Source organism: Zingiber officinale, chromosome 1B (genome assembly GCF_018446385.1).
Source record: "Zingiber officinale cultivar Zhangliang chromosome 1B, Zo_v1.1, whole genome shotgun sequence".
Lineage (NCBI taxonomy): Eukaryota > Viridiplantae > Streptophyta > Magnoliopsida > Zingiberales > Zingiberaceae > Zingiber > Zingiber officinale.
In genome coordinates this window covers 151,235,889-151,246,067 of record NC_055986.1, presented here as the reverse complement: position 1 = coordinate 151,246,067, position 10,179 = coordinate 151,235,889, and positions in this window count along the sequence as shown.

Sequence of the window (10,179 nt, the reverse complement as noted above, 5' to 3'; positions counted from 1 at the left end):
GAGGTCTAAATCAATTCCTCCTCTAGGTCTCTGTTGTAGCCTCTATATAAAACCTCGCATCCACCCATCCATAACTTGGTTTAGTTTAACTTAGTTTGGTTTAACTTGACTTGGTTTAACTTGGATTGGTTTAATTTGGTTATAGAAAGGGAGATTTTTTTAAACAGAATTCTGTTATTTTTCTTTCTTTGTAACCGACGACAAGCCTATAAAAGAAGTAGGTGGTGGCTCCTAAAATCTAATTTTCTCTCTTCTCCTCCTTGTTGCCGGCGCCCCTCCCTTTCCTCCTCACCTAGGACCGACGCCCCTCCTCCTCTTCGCTTAGGGTCGGCACCCCTCCCCTTCTCCCTTGCTAAGAGCCTGCGACTCCTCTCCTTGATAGGGCCAGCGACCCCCTCCTTGCTAAGGTCAGCACCCCCCCTTTTCTACTCCTTGGTGGGCGGCGACTTGGAGAAGAGGAAGAAGAAGAGAAGGTGCCCCATCCTAGAGCCTCCTTTTGTAGCCGGCGGTTTAGAAATCGAGAAGAGAAGGAGGGTGGTGCTGTCTTGGTAGATTGTCGCCCACATGATGTCCAAGAAGAGGAGAGGAATATGACAGAAGATCAAGAGATCTTTAGCTACAAAGAAAAGGTACAACTAGTTCTTTAATTTCGCTGCGTAATTAGTTAGTTTTCTTTGTATCATTTTTGAAATACCAACACAAGAGGCCAACGATCTTGTACTTCAATCAAGGTGTACTTTGATCCATCAAGAACTTGCTTGATTGATCAAACACATGTCTGATCGAACATGCGGGCTGCTAGGAAAAGTTCTGTACTTGTACAATTTTTGTACAAGAAAATTTAAACACAACGGAATTCCAACGCCCTTCAAGTGGTATCAGAGCATGTTTTCTGATTCTGTGTGATTGGTTTTCGGTTAAATTATGCACTGCTCATACATAAGTTTAGGTCAGATAATAGTAGGATGTGCAAGAAAGATTAACTTTGTGGTTGCAGGCATCCTAAGTCCAACTATTATGACTTTGTGTGTTTGTATGTGATTTGAACCCTCGGGCATGTTGAGGTTGTTTTGTGTGTGCATGATTGTAATAATTAAATACGGCCGGTTGTTGTATTATTATGTTTTTTATATTCTATTTGATCTAGATTACATGTAAATTTCTTTGTGGAATATAGGATCGATAAATGTATTTTTTTTGTTGTGGCTTGTATCCTTGCTATGAGTGGTGCTATTTTGAGGACCGGAGGCACGGCGTGTTGGTGCAGCGGAGGCCGGCAAGAGGGGGTGAATTGCCTACACAAATTAAAACTACTCTCCTCGAATTTTTCAACTCGAAAGTACAAGCAATAGCAATAATAATAAAAGAATTAAAATAATAAAGCAAAACAGAAAGAGAGAGAAGACTGGGAGTTAACCTGGTTACAACTAAGAATGTTGTTAATCCAAGGCGATGAAAAAGCGCGCAGTAAAAGAATCTCCTTCTCTGAAGGCGGAGAAGCCTTTTACACTCTAACAGCTCAGAACTATTGCTAGGAATTGATTACAGAGTTGAAGGAACCATTAATATCTAATTCCTAGTTCCAGAGGCCTTTATATAGCCTCTGGAAATCCTATCTCGGATGTCCGAGGCGCCTCCAATAGGGGTCCAAGGCGCCTCCATCGAGAGAGTGGATAAAACTTTATCCAAAAGCTCAACGTTCAATTCTGCCAGATCCGAGGCGCCTTCAACAGGGGTTGAAGGCGCCTCCAAGCCTGATGGAGGCGCCTCCAAGCTGGCTGGCAGCTTTTCCAGCTTGCTTGCTTCTTTGCTTCATCTTTCGAAGTCTCGTTCTTTTGGGTGATTCCGACCAACCGAAATAGAGCTGACCCGAACCCAATTCCCGACCTTCTCCTCGAGTAGTCTTCCTCCCGGCTTAACGCCCCTCGAACGTCGTGGACGTTCTTCTTACCCGCCAGTGTACTCTTCCGCAGCTCTCTCGTCCTTCGGACGCACCGAGTCCATCGGCTCCTGTCCCGTGCCGTCCTTCTCGCTAGTTGCATCTTCCGCTCGACTTCCTGTGCTCCTAAGCTCCTGCACACTCAGACACAGGGGTCAAACACAAAGCAGGACCTAACCAACTTGGTTGATCACATCAAAATACCCGTAGGGTCCAACAATCTCCCCCTTTTTGATGTGCATCAACCCAAGTTCAAGTTAGGGTAAAAAATAGACAAATAGTAGTTTTAAAGAGAATTACTAAACTAACATTTTAAGCATAAATTTGCAATAAGTAAAATTGTAACTAAATAAAAGTTTTAAAAAAATATCTCCCCCTAGACTTGCACTAATTTCTCCCCCTTTGATCACAGCAAAACGGGGTAAGAGTTTGATATTTAAAAATATTTAGCAGATTTTAAGTTAGAAGAATTTTGAGTAAGATGAATTTTCCAAAATTTTCTAAACATAATGGAATTTTTCAAAATAATTTCAAAGTTAAAATTAATTTTTAGAAAAAAATTCTAAGTAAACTGAATTTTTAGAATTTTCAAAAATGTAAAAAAAACTTTCAAAGTATTATTTAGTTTAATGTTTTTTCAGAAAGTTAATTAAACATTTTATTTCAATATTTCAGCTTCCAGGTCGTGGCGAGGCACTAGACCTTCTTGGTTATTGGAGCAACAACCACTTCCTTAGACAAAGCTTCATAAAGAAATTCTTTGTTTAATTTTCTCTCTTGAAAGCCTTAATTAAATTAATTTATCACAGATTTCAGAACCCAATAGAGGTTCCTTCCTACAGGATTATTCAAGAATTTAGGGGGTACATAGTTCTTGGGCACTTTTCTAAGTTGACCCTGATGGTTTCTTATGTACCAATTCAATTTTCCATAAATTCTAATTTTTTATTTTGGAAATTTATTTAAATATGCATTATTTTAAAATTTTTCAACTTCAAATTTTAATTTTTCATTTTCTGATTTTAGATTATCGTGCATCTCAAGTCGGCATGCTTTTGCTAATTGCATTTTCAATTCAGTATTTTCTTTTTCTAATTTAAACACATCTTTAGAAAGAGATTTGATAAATTTAAACGACTGAGTAGGGGTTAGAGCACGTACCTTACTTACCTGACTTGGTGATGCTCCCCCTTCACTGCAGCTTTCCTCTTCTGATGTTCCTCCCCCTTCATCTATGCTCATTTCTGAGGTTGACTCTTCTTCCAGCTGATGACTTGCCATTAGCGCTAATCCCGAGAATTCTTCGAGGTCTGACTCGGAGGATGACGAATCTGACCAAGTGGCCTTCAGGTTCTTGTGCTTGGAGGATTCTGGTTTCTTGTACTTTGTCTTTACCTTCTCTTTCTCCTTTTTCTTTAACTTTGGGCAACCATCCTTGATGTGCCCTTCTTTGTTGCAATTGTAGCAACGGACTGTCCTTGTCTTTTGATAACATTTACTTGACTGCGATCTAAATTTGTTAGATTTAAAAAATTTATTAAAACGTCTTACCATTAACGCAGCTTCGTTTTCGTTAATCGATGCGCCAGAGTCAGAAGCGTTTGTTTTTGCCTTTAAGACGATGTTCTGACTAGTCTTCTCTATTCCATTGGGCTCTGCAACTCGAGATTCATGAAGTTCAAAAGTAGAAAACAAATTTTCTAAAGTACTTACCTCGAAGTCCTTAGAGATGTAGTACGCATCTACTAAGGAGGCCCACTCGAGATTCATGAGCGCGTACCGGATTGAGTCCCGGTTCGTTACTTCTTCTCCAAGATTGGTTAGTTGCGTGATCAGCTCTTTGATCCTTGCTTGGAGTTGCGCTACCTTCTCACCATTATTCATCCGAAGGTTCGTTAACTGGGTCCGGAGTATGTTGCGCCTCGCTAGCTTAGCTTCCGAGGTACCTGTTGGGACCTTGACGTCCGCTAGAGGGGGGTGAATAGTGGCTCACCCAAATCGTTCGCTTCCTACGTTGTTAGCTTGCGCAGCGGAATAATACAAAAATAAACAAGCTAAACAAAATATAAGACAAGAAAGAATGCAAACCAAGCTACACGATCATTTACGTGGTTCGGAGATAAAGCTCCTACTCCACGACGTGTCCGTAAGGTGGACGATCCCTATCCGTCGGTGGATTACTCCCCGGAAGACCTCCGGCTAGCTCAAACTCCTTGTGGGTGGAGAAACCTCACCACAAACTCACCAAGACCTCTTGGACACAAGGAAAACTCTTGAGCACTTGTAGACTACTAATTAGACCTTAACCAAGTCTAATTTCGTCAACCCAAACCAAGCTCCCAAGCTTTGGTTTTATAGCCCGCGGGTTGAAAACCCCGCCTACCAGTCGACTGCTAAAACATGCAGTCGACTGCCCTCTGTGGAAATTCGACCGTTACACCCCAACGGCTCGATTTCACACATTCTGTTCGCTGCTAGTCGACTGCCCCAGTCAACTGCACCAGTCGACTGCTAAAACATGCAGTCGACTGCTAAAACATACAGTCGACTTCTACAGTACTGCTACAGTAGCGCTACAGTACTACAACAGTAACGCTACAGTACTGCTACAGTGGCGCTACAGTAAACCCTAATTCTAATATTTTACTCCGAGTACAATCTCTCAGCACTCGTCCCTGCCCGACCAACCTAGACCTAGCCTTCTAGCCTCCTCCATCAGCCTTGCGTCCCTCGGATGCCTCCCCATCCTTCACGTCTTGCCTTCTGGAGCTTCCATCGGCCTTGTCATTGTTGTTGGGTCTTCCTTTGCCAAGAGGTCGCGCCTCCGGGACTTCATCCATTGCCAAGTTACACTTGGACTTACGTTGCCAAGACTACATGCTTGGACTTACACCGCCAAGACTCATCCTTGGACTTTCCTCCTTTGCCAAGATCACACTTGGACTTCCTTGTTGTACCTGTATCCTGCACACTCACAATGCATATCAAATACAACAATAAACCTAACTTAAACATTTGCCCAAACATCAAAACCTAGGGTCACTAGATTGCTCCAACAATCTCCCCCTTTTTGATGTTTGGCAAACCGTTTAAGTTAGGGAAACAATATATCAATAATAATGTAAATAAACATGCAATCTACACATGCATAAATCATGGAACCTAATCCTAGGCTCCCCCTTCACCTAAGCTCCCCCTTAAGTTAGGATTTCTTGCAAAGGTAAACTTCTCCCCTTTTGCTAATAAATGAGCAATCGCTCCCCCTTCACCTAAGCTCCTTCTTGAGCTAGGATTTCTTGCAAAGGTATGTAAGTTTCCCACTTAAACCTAAACTTCTCCCCCTTTGCCATACATAAAAAAAAACTCCAACAATATCCCAATTATTGGACTCTTTGACCTCTAATGACCATAAACATCATGTATTAATCCCCCATAAGATTACATACATGTTCACCACTCTTTTGGTCATTTTCTAATGCTTGAAAAACATTTTCAGACCGTATCAGTCGACTGCAAGAAGTACCAGTCGACTGCCCCCATGAAAATGAACTTACAGAGACATTCTGTGCCCGTGAACAGTGTTACCAGTCGACTGGTAACTGTACCAGTCGACTGGTACACTATTCATGAAAAAATCAACCTTTTCTGGCCAACTTCAGAAATGCGCCAGAAATTCCACAGACCTCCAAAAATCCCCAAATTTTGTGGAGAGGTCTATTATATCAATATCTACTTGGGAAAAATATATATATAAATATATATATCACCAATCCCAAGATTGATACAAAATACAAAACTAGCTAAAAAGTTCAATTGAACCTTGACCTAAAGTCCTAGTTTTGGCTTCCTCTTAATGTATTTGCCCATACTAAACCATAATGCATCACTAGCATTAGTTTATATGGCATCTATACATCAAAAACTAATTTTAATGCAATATGAACCCAATTCATATTTCTATGCATGAAACTCAACTCAATTGTGCCAACCCACTATGTTAGAGACTTAAGTCCGTCTCCTAACCACTTGACACATTTGATAACCCATCTACCATGGGTCCCAAAGGCTCTTCCTAACCTTAAGAATCTTAACCTTAGTCACCTCCCTTGGTGACTCATCCACTATAGCTAGGTCACTTCGATGCACCTCGGATGACACTTGGCCTACTAAACTCACCTTCTTAACCTTAGACACCTTGTCTTTGATTAATTTCTTCTTGTCCTTAATCTTGGATACCTTATCCTTTCTATAATTATATGCTACCCTAGCATATTCCTTCTTATTGGCCTTGGATGACTCTCCCTTGTCCTTGGTAACACCTCCCATACCAATGTCATGTGCTACCTTAACATTTGACGTCCTTTTGGTCTTGGAAAAGATTTTTATGTTTTAAAGGAGTAATTCCCCCTAAAAACATGGTTAAACTTCTATCATTGCACCAACAATGACTTGGGGTTCCTAAATAATTAGGAAAACCAAAACTTGAAGTTTTGAGGTTAAAAATTCAATAATGAAACTAACCTCAACCGAAACTTCACTTTGGTTTTTCTTAACCAAACCATACTTGTTTTCATCATGAAAACTCATGTAGACATTATTTAGAGTATACTTTATCAAGGAAAAATAGTTTTCTATGAAAATACTTCCTATTTTCAAAGATTGACACAAATTTGAAAACTCTTGAAAATTTCAATGTTTTCTCCTAGTTTGTGTCTAACTTTCCAATGATGATTACTATCAACAGATAGTCTTCACCAAGGTTTTTCAAAAGTATTTTGAAATCATTTTTAAAACCAATATCCAACCACGTTCTTTGGGCTCAATGCACATGACTTGTACATTAGCTTTCCCAATGATTGGAATATGTGTTTTGATGAACCTAAAACTCAACAAGATGCACTAGATCAATATCTTGAGTTTAGTTCACCATCTTAACATCTCACTTGTATCTAACGTGTATTAAAATACATACAAGTCACCTTATAGTTCTTTGTGAGATGTATATTTGGTCTTGCCCTAAACTAAGGGATCATGCATCTCTATCTAGGCATTGTAAAAATCATGATCATCCATCTAGGATGCCACTTGATATAATCTCTCTTGTTGGGATATTTACCATTTATAATAGATGCCATTTGTCCTTAAATAACAAGGGAATTAAAGTAATGAATGATGTTACATGGCATACATCAAAATAAGCAATTTTCAAAATGAAAAGCAAGCTATAGCTACATGATGTATGTATGACATGACATGGTATTTTTATATTTTTCATAATAAAATATGAATGCTAAATATAAATATGATGTCATGACATATGATAGGCAAACAAAACATGGCAAGTTAGCATAAATAAAATTTACCTAGATTACCTATCTAAGTATTCTTAACCCTAGCTAACTCAAAATTTAACCCTAAATTGCCCATGATTTTCCATGAAAATGCAAAAACCCAATTTTGACATTTATTTTTCCTTTCTAAATTTGTGCCATTTTAACTTAAACAAATTTCTCAAAGTATGGTACATTTTACTCTTTCCAAGAGTAAATGAAATCAAATTAAAACTTAGATTTGCCTTTTACCTTTTAAGAAAATATCAAAACCCCAACTTGGCATTTCTTATCCTTTTCTAAATGTGTCAATTTAAATTAAGTTCAAAACCTCAAAGTTTGACACATTTCACTCTTCCAAAGAGTGAACATCTTACATTATGACCTAGATTTTTCTTTAATTACTCTAAGAAGATACCAAAATCCCAATTGGTATTTCTTATATTTTTCCACATTGCGCCAATTTAATTCAAACATAATTCCTTAAGATTTGCCACATGTTACTCTTTTCCAATAGTGACAATTTGGATTAAGGTTTACATTTCCCTTAATTCCATAAAAAAATGTCGAATTCTAAATTTGGCATTACTTTTGCTTCTCTCTAGTGTGTCAATTTAAATTAGATTTAACTCCTCAAATTTTGACACATTTTACTCTTTCAAAGAGTAACACTTATCATCCTTTTCATTTTCAAAGGTTAACAATCACCTTGAAAATGCTCTCAAGTGTCAACTTTCCCAAGGTTGGGTTAACTACCTTTCCAATTGGAGTTGACACTCTCTAAACCCATCTAGGGTGTAGAGAATATGTTCCTAGGAACCCAATACCTATTGGTGCTCCTTGGATGCTCTAGGTACTCACTAGGGATGACTTCCCTAGATACCTTCCTAACGACCTTTCTTGGCTTCTTAGAAGTCTTGGTCACTTCCACTAGGTCACTTCTAGGGTTAACTCCCTTTGTAACCTTATTTGTGACTTTATTAGGCCTTTTTGGAGCCTTAGTCACATTGGTCTTGCCAAAAATACTCTTAGGGATTCCTTCCCTAGTATCTTTAACTTGACCTCTAAACCTAGGGTTGGTCCCATAACTATATGGAAGCCTATGAAAGGAAGTCACATCCTTCTTGGCTTTAGGCTTGTATCCCAAACCTCTATAGCCATTGGATGGCTCTTGTCTAGCTTTTCTTAGGTTATGCTCATTTTGACCCCTAAGAATATTTTCCATTCTTGTTAAGGTCCTTTCTAAATTATCAAGTCTTGTCCTCAAGACTTGATTTTCACCCCATAAATCTCTAGATTTTGGTTTTTCATTGAATCCTTGAGCATTTCTATTTTTAGGCATATATCTAAAATCCTTGGTGTTATTGCCTAAGTTGTTATTTACCTTCCTAACCTTAGGTGTGGTAAATCTAGCATAAGGAGGAATATATTTATCCTTAAGGTTATCATCCCTCCTATTCTCATGATAAATAGCATTAAGATGATAAGAGTTATTTCTAGCATGCTTTTTATCATGTGTCAACGGAATGGATTCATTAAATGATACCTTGGTTTTTACCTTGGAAGCTCCCTTCTTCTCCCACTTCTTCAAGTGCGCCAATTTCTTGAGCTCTCCTCTCCTTGGTCACTTTGTGTGGTAGTGACCCCACTCACCACATGTAAAGCACCTAATGTGCTTCTTCTCCTTCTTCTTCTTCCTACAACTCACATTAGTTTCTAAATTAACTTTAGTGAGTTTAGGGTTTACCTTCTTGAGCGAAGGACACCTACTCTTGTAGTGCCCCATCTTACCACACTCAAAACATTTGATGTGGTCCTTTGTGCTCTTCTTGGTAGTTGAACTAGAGGGTTGAACTTCCAAGATCTTCTCTTCCTCAGATTTCTCTTCTTCCTCTTCACTTGAAGATGTGGATAATTCCACTTCTTCCTCCCTTGAAGATGTGGATGATACCTCCTCATCTTCCTTCTCCTCCTCGAATGTTGAACTTATGTCAACATTCGATTGGTCCTTCTCTTCTTGGACCAATGAGCCCTTCTCCTTGGGCTTCTCCTCTTCTTGGATTTGTGTAGGGTTCTCATGATGGACAATGATCTTTTTCCAAAGATCACATGCACTTGTGTATTCACCTACACTCAAAAGGATGTTAGAAGGTAATATATTTAACAAGATTTTTGTTACCTTCTTATCGGCCTCCGCTTGTTCCCGTTGCTCTTCGGTCCAATGCCGAGGTTAGAGGCGTTTACCCTTCTTGTCCGTAGGAGCTTCAAATGGGTCACTCAAGACAACCCATTGGTTCCAATCCATTTGGAACCATGTCTCCAACCGCTTCCTCCAATAATTGAAGTCTTCTTTGTCGTACGGAGGTGGAATTCGGATATCCCATCCGAGCGGTCCTTCGGACTCCATCTTCTTCTTCCTCTAGCTTCTTGCTCTCTTGGCGGTTAGTCCGTAGAAGAGCGACCTCGCTCTGATACCAATTGTTGGGACCTTGACATCCGCTAGAGGGGGGTGAATAGCGGCTCACCCAAATCGTTCGCTTCCTACGTTATTAGCTTGTGCAGCGGAATAATACAAAAATAAACAAGCTAAACAAAATACAAGACAAGAAAGAATGCAAACCAAGCTCACTACAAGAAAAAAGCTAAACAACAACGCTTTTTTGGCGTTGTCGTATGTACTTAAAAAGTGATGTTGTAGATGGTGTTGTAGAAAGTCATATCAAAGACAACGCTTTAAAAGCGTTGTGGTTGGTCACAAAGACAACGCTTTTTAAGCGTTGTCTTTTCGTTCTTAAAAAGCGTTGTTATAGATGCTGTTGTAAAAATGCACATATCAAAGACAACACTTTAAAAGCGTTGTGGTTGGTCTCAAAGACATTGTTTTTTAAGCGTTGTCTTTTATTACTTAAA